Here is a 10,253-nt window from a genome sequence, read left to right on the forward strand (position 1 = left end):
CGTATCCAGCCATTTCATTATTTCCTTAATGACTACCTTCTTTATGATCAGGTTGAACCGTCTTTGGGGTTCTACCGAAATGTTGTGGCTATCTTCAAGATTGAATTTGTACATGCATATGGTAGGACTGATTCCTTTCAAGTCTGCCATCGTCCATCCTATAGCTTTTCTTTGTAGTGATAAAACATTCAACAAACTCTTCTCCTATTCGGAGGTTAGGTTGGCAGAGATTATCACTGGTAAAGTTTCATCAACTCCTAGATAAGCATATTTCAAATGTAATGGTAAAGTCTTAAGCTCCAATTTCGGTGCATGTTGTGAAGATGACTCTTGAGATTTAACTTCATCATAATCTAAAGGTTCGAATTTCATACTTGACCTATGAAGAAATCTCAATTGGTCATTTGTCTTTCCTTCGCATTTTGCCTTGGTATTGCTTTCAGGGTGTTTAGTGTGTAGATTTTCGTTGTCGTGGCCATGATTATCATAACCGTCTTCTAAAAATATTTTTTCAGGGCCAACGTTTCCTGCTTCATGTATTTCGGTTGTAGGTTCATGGTATAAATTGATGTACTCATCAAACCTTGGGGATTCACCTCATCCCAAGATTGTCTTTTCTTCAATCTTATTAATGCATTAGCATTCCTCTGGATAGTCTGTGTATTTTATAGAGTTAAATACATTTATCGTGACACTTTGCTCGCCAACTCTCATGGTGAATTATCTCTTTTCACAGTCTATTAGGATTCCGCCTGTGGCTAAGAATGGGCATCCCAAAATGATTGGTGTATTTTCATAAGCTTCGCAACCCAGAATGAGAAAATCCACTAGAAATACGAATTTATCTACCTTTACTATGATATCTTCAATTCTGCCATCGGGTCGCACATAAGACCGATCAGCCAACTGTAGAATGACCGAGGTGGGATAGGCGTGATACCCGTCTAGTTTCATGAATATCGATTTTGGTATCAAGTTTACACTTGATCCCAAGTCAATGAGAGCTCGTCCGATGAAATCATTACCAATGGAACATGGTATTACAAAGCTGCCAAGGTCTTTTTACTTTGGTGGGAGTTTGCTCACTGCTGAGCAGATTTCTATTTCTGTGGCGACACGTTCTACCTTCTTTTTCTTTGTAACAATTTCCTTCAGATATTTTGCATAGGAAGGCATTTGCTCGATGGCTTCGAGTAGGGGCACATTGATACACAACTGGTCCAGAACATCAACGAATTTCGTGAACTGGATGACATCATCATATTTCTTCAACCATTGAGGGAACGGTGGTGGAGGTCTCACATTGACTACTGATGGTGAAGGGAAATCGCTGGCCTTGACCATTAATTTCTTGTTATCCGGTTGATGCTTTTCTGAGCCTTCACTTCTTTCCTTCTCTTCTTTCCTTCTCTTCATGCACTTTCTCTTGTTCAACATTCTCATATTCCTCATCCGGTTGTGTTACGCCTTGGCAAAAATTGTTCAGCTGTTCTCCCCCAAACTTGTCATCTTGATCAACTTGTTTTCCACTCCTTAGCGTAAGTACATTGAATTGCTCCTTCCCATGGGTGAGAATGTAATACCGTGGCAATCTGTCCCACTTGATTCTCCAATGCTCTTAGATTGAACTATGGTTTTACAAAAGTGTTGCCTGGCTTTGTAACAAATTTCCTTGATTTTTTATTGTTACAGAATATTCGTGCGTTAAGGTTTTTGTAGACGCCATGAAATCTTTTGTTGAGGCCATGAATTCCTGCAAGGATAATTCCAAGGAGTTAGTTTTGGAATGAGTGTTAGAGGAAGAAGTTATACCTTTGTTGTTCTGTCAGGGCTACTGATGCTGATTTTGAATATGCTGATGGTCAAAATTATTTTGATGTGGCATGTAATCTGTGGCTTGATTGTTGTTGTTCCCTTCATTATTCCACGAAATATTTGGGTGATGTCTCCAACCAGGCTTGTACGTGTTCGAATAGGGATTATTGTTGTTTCGATTGTAGTTGCCCACAAAATTAGTTGACTCATGGTTTTCAAGACATTCACTCTCATGATGGTTTCCTTGACAGAATAGGCACACATTATTGGTCGCCTTGACTTCTCTTACCTCATTAAGACGTTGCAAATTTTTCAACATATTGGTTATGGAAGAAAGTTGGGCTGCTGCCGAATCTTTGTTTTCTAATTCATATGCTCTAGAGGGTTTTCTACCAGTTCCCAATCTTGCACTTGGAAATTGATAGTCATTATTTGATATCTTATCGAGGATGTCAAAAGCTTCCTTGGGTGATTTGTCTAGTAGGGTGCCATTTGCTAAGAGATCTAACATCATTCGAGTTGGTGCATTGACTCCATTGTAAAACATCACCACTTGCGTCCAATCATGAAATCCATGATTACCACATTTGTGAAGTAAACTTTTATACCTATCCCAACATTCGTACATTGATTCATCATCGCCTTGGTGAAAACTCGCAATGTCATTTCGAAGTTGTGTATTCATATTGGGTAGATTATATCGGAGTATGAAACTCTTGTATAAATTTGCCCATGACTCCATTGATCCGGAAGGAACTCCGCTGAGCCAAGCTCTTGCTCTATCACGTAAGGAGTAAGGAAAAAGCTTTAGTTTGAGCACATCTTCATGTACTCCTTGTTGTCTAAATGAATCGCATACTTCAAGGAAAGCACACACATGCTGTCTAGCGTCTTCATTGGTTATACCACCAAATTGGCCGATAGAGTTCAGCATATTAAACATCACCAGTTTGAGTTCAAAATGAGTAGCTTGTATCTCAGGTGCCACTATGCCTGGATTGAGGTCATCGAGAATTGGGTTCAAATTATCTCGTATCACTCTTGGTCTTGAAACTTGATCTCCTAAATCTCCCATGACGTTTTGCATTTGATTCAATTCTTCTCTGGTTCTTTGGGCATTCAACCTTTGTCTGAACGATTGCTCAACTTTAGGGTCGAATGGTTCTAAAGGCTTACCAACAGATCTCAAGGTCATGTAATAATAAAAACCTATAAAAGAAAATAATAAACTACGTTAGACTAAATAATTATAAAGTGACAAAAAGAACTTGTTATGGCTGGAAATTTCGTCAGTTGTCAATCCCCGGCAATGGCGCCAAAAACTTGATCGCTTGTGAATGTATATGCTAAGGCAAGCTAATCTGTGCAAGTATACACAATCGATGCAAGTAATATAGTAGTGAGTGAGTATCGTCTCCACAGGGATTAGATTAGAAATATCTTTTTACCACAACTAGAACTAATACCATAAATTAATCCTACTAAGTATTAAAGCTAAAAACTAATATTAAGGAGCTAAGAATAATGATTCAATGATTTCAGACAAGTGTGGTCGAGACAAAGAAAATATGCAGACAGATAAAACAAAACAAAACAAGTATTGGATTAAATATAATGCAAACAACCTCACATATTCAGACATGTCACAGAGCACTGATGCTAAACCATTATCTCGACAATAATTATTTTAAGCCCATAATGAATTATTATGACTCACTAAACTGCCCGACAGGATTACTAGGTATTCTTAGACGGTTACTATGGCAATACCTCTCGGCGTTAACTATAGACGTTGTCTTAACCTACTCTAGCCTTTACCCCTTTTAGTCGTTTGAAACTCACTCCTTATTTTTAAGGTAGACAAGTTAGAACTTCACCATCCGAGATTCATTCCTTTGCTCACGTTGATCTCTCTTAATTCTCTCGAATTCAAGAATCACTTTCTAGACAAAAGGTTATCTCTCGATGCTCTTATAAAGCTCAGACATGTTTTACCGAAACCACCCAAGGCGATCTCTCGATGCTCTTACAGTGTTAAGGAAAAATATTTAAACTATGAGCAAAACAGTCATAAGCAAACATAATTCATCATTCATAAACATAAAATATTGTTTAGGCAAAACAAAGTTTAACACCAAGTAAAGCATTCATGGTGTTATCAAAGATCATCCAAGATTAAACCGTTTAAAACAACCCTAAATAAAATAAGAGTTTAAGAACAAAGGAAGAACGACTCCCAAAACCGAGGGCTCTATTACGACAATCCTGATCAACACCACGCCTGCCTTGGTGATCACCATCTCTCAAGGTCTAATCACCGCTCTGCTGTCGTCTGGCTATGGAGGACACCAAGGAAGACTGAAGGGTAAATGGAGGGAAAGCATTGCAGTTGCTTGCTCACGCCTAAGGTAAAGCTCTTCTTTCTTCTTCCTTGCCCCTTTTCTTTTTACGGCTACGACTAGTAATTATAAGGAGAATCTCGTAGGGCTTTGCATGCTTTTGGAGTTTTCTTAATTAGCCGTTATTAATTTCCCAACTTAAAAAGAAAAGAAGGACGGCAGTTGTTAGGATATTCAAGGCTTGCTTGCACGTGAAGTAAGCTATCCAGCTGGCATGTGACATAGGCAGTTTCACCACATTTGCTTCAGACTTCTTCAGATAAATCTTGTCTCGGCGAGATAAATCTGCTCCTCACGTTTTCATCTGCTCCATTGGCCTTTGCAACTTTTCATTGTTACGACTGAAATGTTCTTCCTCTGTAGAATTCCTGCACAAACACAACTCAAACAACCCCTTCTCCTCAGCAGCATCAGTTAAGCCAAATAAATCTTGCCTAGGCAAAACTTATCCACCACAACCTATATGTAACTAAATGCAACTAAAAATGCAGTGCATACTTTGTTTAGACGAGCAATAACTTAAGTGAAAAGACTAGAATTTAAGTCTTTTTACGAAGTTATCAACATCCTTAGTGTTCGAGAAAAAGTAGGAGAAACTAGGGATGAACCATATAAGTAAAGGGTTCTAGGTAGTAACTAGGCCTAATCCACCTTAGAGATAAGGCTAGAATTTCATTCAACTAAAAAGAGTTGTGCATGAATGATAGGTTAGATGTTAATGCTGCTGTAAAAAGGTATTACTGAGACATATCTTGTTATCTGGACCAATAGGATCACAGCAGGGGTTTATGCCAATCGGTTTTTACCAGGGCATCTTCAATCTGTTGAGTCCCTTACTAGAGATAGCATAGGGCACCTTAGTTGACTCTGTTGGGCAGACAAGGCATAGAAGTAAGACCATTCTGAGAAGTAGACTTAGATTTTCCTTAGTGACTCCTATCACTCATTCCTATAGTATCTTGTCGTGTGAGAAAGACAAAGTCTTATAAATCAAATCCTTTATTTACATTTTATTTTGCCTTGACATTTTCGTTTGTTTGCACTCAATGCAATTTAATTTGCTAAGACATTTCACTCCACTTTGCCATGACATATCCATTGGCTACCATATTACCATCATTCCATTTCCATAACATCCATTTCATTTTTCCCCAGCATTATCATTTGTACATGCCATCACTAACTTTACTTAGGTGACAGAGTAAATTGCTTTGACCGAACTTATTCGATTTCCTCAAATCCCTGTGGAGACGATACTCACTTATCACTATATTACTTGTTCAATTTTGTATACTTGCACATATATTCGCACTCATTTATAGTACTAATACCGAGCGTACATCCTTCGAGATAAATCTATGTGGAACTTCGGTGTATAATCTACGTGGCACTTCGATGCAAATTATATGAGCAGTGGTGACTGTATTATAGTGCACAACCTCAATGTACTCATATACCTTGAGTTCTCAATAATATGCGTTGGGCTCTATAAATAAATTGATATGAATTGAACAATATATTAGATTATAATTGTGTATGAAAGTTATATTTTTTCCTTGAACAATGTTTCTTAAAAGTGTTAAATAAATACTTTATTGTTTTTATACTCATTATTCCCTCACTAAGTCAACGACTTAGTGTGTGATTATTTCACACGTAGGTTCAAAGAGATCAAGAGATTAAAGCTAGGAAGGGACAACATACACTTGAAGAAGATCAGATCATGACAAATTGAACTGTAGGTTTATTATCATTTTGATATTTTGTTGGCATGTATCATAAAGTTTTTAAATTGTAATGTTTTGATCCGTTTAGTAAACATTATATTTTAAATTTATGTAAATTATCAAGTAATTATTTTGTTCTGAATTATGAATTTTCAAATGTAACTTCTCTATAAGGGTTTCACCACTTAAATACCAGTAAAATTTTAATTTTTCAATAAGTTTTCAATGAGTCAAAGTTTTAAAAAGTCAATGTGACATCTCATATTCGTATTCGAGTTGGATGTTACAAAGCAAATAGTATCTCCAAATGCACAAGCAATGCACCACCACAATCATCTTCTTTCATGAACCGAGTACCTCCTCTCAGTCTCATTGAGCTTCCAGCTCTTATATCCAACCGATGTCCCTCTTGCATAAGGACTCCACCAATGGAAACATCGTACGCATCGTTGAAAACTTCAAAAGGCTTGATGTACTCTGGCAACACTAACACTGACTCACTCACCATGGCCTCCTTGATCCTTTAGAAGGTTTTTTGATACTCTATGCTCCATTCCTTCACCTTATCCTTCTTCAGTAACTCAATCAAAGGTATGGTCATCTTGGAATAGCCCTTCACGTATTGTCGATAATAGTTGGTTAATCCCAGGAAAGCTCTCAATTTTATCACCTTGGTGGGTGGCCTCCATTCATCAATGGCTCAAATATTATCTCTATCTATTTGGAGCTTTCCTTCTCTGACAACATGGCGTAGGAACGAGACCTCGTTCTGTGTAAATGAGCAGTTCTCCTCCTTGATAAAGAGCTCATTTTCCCGTAATATTTGTAGCATTTTCCTCAAATGCTCAACGTGTTCTCCAATAGTCTTATTGTATACCACAATATCATTAAGGTACACTATAATGAATCGATCAAGAATGAGTTGTAGCACCTTGTTCATCAGCTTGCAGAAGGTTGCGGGGGTATTCGCGAGGCCAAAAGGCATCACAAGGAACTATTACGAACCGTAACGTGTCACACAAACTGTCTTTGATTCATCACCCTTGGCTATCCTGACTTGGTAGTATCCAGACCATAAATTCAACTTGGTGAACTACCTTGGACCACCAAGTTGATCAAACAACTCAACTATTAATGGGATCAGGTACTTGTTCTTTATAGTGAGCTTGTTCAAAGTTGGGTAGTCGTTGCACATCCTAAGAGAGCCATTATGCTTATTTTGAAATAACACCGGTGCACCAAATGGTGCCTTGGATGGTTGGATATACCCGACATCTAGAAGCTCTTTCAACTGTCTACAGAGTTTCTCAAACTCAAGCGGGGCCATTCGATAAAGTGCTCTAGTGGGTGATTCTACATTTTGGCACAAGTTCAATCTTGTGGTCTACATTCCTCTTAGGTGGTAAGATTTTTGGTAACTTTGTTGGCATAACATCCTTAAACTCTGCCAACACTTGCCCCACCACACTTGGGACCTTCTCGACCATTGCAAGCTCATCTCTTACCAATATCTCTATAAAGATTGGCTCTTCCTTGTGTACCCCCTTTGCGAATTGGATTACAGACAAAATCTTTGCCCCAACTCTAGCCTCTTGACTCACTAGAATGATTAATTGATGCCTCAGATCAAGTATGCACAAGTAGTCAGCAAACAGAACAGGGAATGCATTGATCCAATCGAGGAAACTAAGACCTAAAACAAAGTTGAAGTCATCGAGTAGGATTACCTTTAAAGTTTCATTTCCCTTCTACCCTCTAGTGTCGAGCATAACTCCTCTTACAACCCCTGTAATTAGAGCCTCCTTGGAATTAACGTTCTTTATGAAGCCCCTTGCCTTCTCCACATGAAGGTCAAGTTTCTTAGGAATTTGTTCATACATGAACAACTCGAATTCACCAGTGTCGACTAGTGCACTCATCTTATGACCCGCCATAGTGTTATCCAAAAACATCAATTCTTTCTTCGCACGACCCTTCTTGACTTCCATAGAGCTTAAAATAGAGCCAAGATTCAAGGTCTCATTCTCTTGCCCATCTTTCTCCTTGATGGAAATAACTTTCACAAGATGGGGGCATTCCCTCTTTATGTGTCTTCCCCCATAATTGGAGTAAGATAAGACATTTTTCTCCTATGGTTTGGAAATCCTCTTGGGCCGATCACTCGACTTTCCATTACCTGCAGTTGACTTGTTTGATACACCTTTAGCATTCTCTTCCACACCATTACCCTTGGGCTTTGGCTTTTATTTTAGAGATTCACTCTTCTTTACTTCAAATGCTTTGGAAAGTTTGGAAGTCAATCTATGAAGACAAAGTAGCATTCTGATTCACCCAAATCTGGATTTACATCTTGATCTCTGTGAAGTTATTGACATACTCCAAGAGAGATAGGACATGCCTCAACTGCTTCAATTTTACTCACATCTCGAACTAAGAATTCTTGGGATAGAATTTCTCATTGAGTTCTTTCACGAACTTCTTCCATGTCCTGATCAGAACCAGTTTTTCCTTCTCCCCAGAACACCTGCGTCGCCATCATAAGAGAACGGCATCTGACAAATAGTTGAAAGTAACGTTTACCTTGGTTGTATCATCTTCCATGCCCAAGCCTCAGAAGAATTGCTCCATGAATCAGTTGAAATTATCCATATTTTGGGCAGTTTGAGTCCCTTTGAACTCTTTTGACTTAGGGATCGATCCTGGGTCTGGGTGCTGGCACCTCCCCATTTACCCAATTCAGCAGCCTTGTAGACCAAAAACTTACTCTTGAGCTCATTCATATCCCGCATCATTTCCAACTTCATGGCCAAGAACATGCTATCTAGACCCCTGGTCTGCTCATCCACTTTCTTGGCTATATCATCGAGGACTCCCTGAGTCTCCTGGCTAAGCCCTTCCTCTAAGGACTCTAGCTTGTTCAGAAAGAACACAGACGAATCTTGAGTCTCTTTGACTTCGTTGTACAGGTCCTCAAGCCTTCTAACCTTTCCCTCAAATGATGCCACAATATCATTCGAGCTATCATGCTTCTTAACCGTAACATCACGAGTCTCTATCACTTTGATGACTGTTGGGGCCTCGTCTTGGTTTTGTGGTGCCATCTCTCACAAAACTAGCTAGGATACCACTTGTCATGGCCTTTGAACTTCAATGCCTAGAACATACGACCTTAGTCACTTTCTTTGTGATAACGGGTAAGTCAGCCTGAAAAGAATCCAAGCAGAGATACTTAGGATTTCCAACATAAGCAAAAAAAACAAGAGAACTTGGCAAGCAAAAAGGAAAGAGAGAGTTTGATAAAATGCTCTATGATTTCTCAAAATGAAGAAGTATGTACAAATGAGGAGGGCATGCCTCTATTTATAGTGGAAGCTCCCCTCAATGAATAGTTAAGATCTAAGTACATCAACGGTCTAGATCTATACATTCCCCACAATCAAGGGGAATCATATCTACACAATCTCTTTATCTAAGGAAAGTAAATCAAACTATTAAGAATATGCCTTAAATATAAGATTACAAGGAATATGGAAAGAATGTGAAGGATCATGCATTAACCAAGTGATCTTCTTGCCATAATAGTCCCAAGATTTTCATCTCCATGGAATGGGCCAGTCTGAATGGATGTGTAAAGGCTCAAAATTCAAACGAAGTAGTCTTGGTCTCTTTGTGTTGCGACGACCTCAGTCATGGGCTCGCAGTCTGTGACACTAGCATGAGCATATTAGATAAGCTTGTTAGAGGTCATATAGTAAAAGTTTTAACAAAACTAAAATTTAATTTATACAAAATTCGTGATGCATATGCTAAGTGTAAGCATAAAAGAGTTTCCTTTGAATGCATTAATGATGTTTCCTATAGTAGAGTGTTACAATTAATTCATATTGATTTATTTGGGCCTATTAGCACTACTAGCTTGGGTGGAAAACAATATGTCTTTCTAATTATTGATGATTATTCTTGATACACATGGTTTCTACTTTTAAACACTAAAGATGAAGCTTTAGACAAATTTATCATATTTTAAAACATAAACCAAAATTAAAAAGGTTACTCCATTTCTAGTGCTTGGAGCGACCATGAAACCGAATTTGAAAATATTGGCTTTGACGAATTTTGTAACTCTAATGGAATTAGCCATAATTTTTCAGCCCTTAGATTCCCTCAACAAAATGGAGTTGTTAAGAGGAAAAATAGAACTTTAGAGGAAATGGCTCAAACCATGCTTTGTGAAAATAATTTTCTAAAATATTTTTGGGCGGAAGCCACAAACACCGCTTGTTATATTGTAAATAGAGTAATGATTATGCCT

This window comes from Hibiscus syriacus, unplaced genomic scaffold, assembly GCF_006381635.1.
Source record: "Hibiscus syriacus cultivar Baekdansim isolate YM2019G1 unplaced genomic scaffold, ASM638163v2 tig00110429_pilon, whole genome shotgun sequence".
NCBI classification, from domain to species: domain Eukaryota; kingdom Viridiplantae; phylum Streptophyta; class Magnoliopsida; order Malvales; family Malvaceae; genus Hibiscus; species Hibiscus syriacus.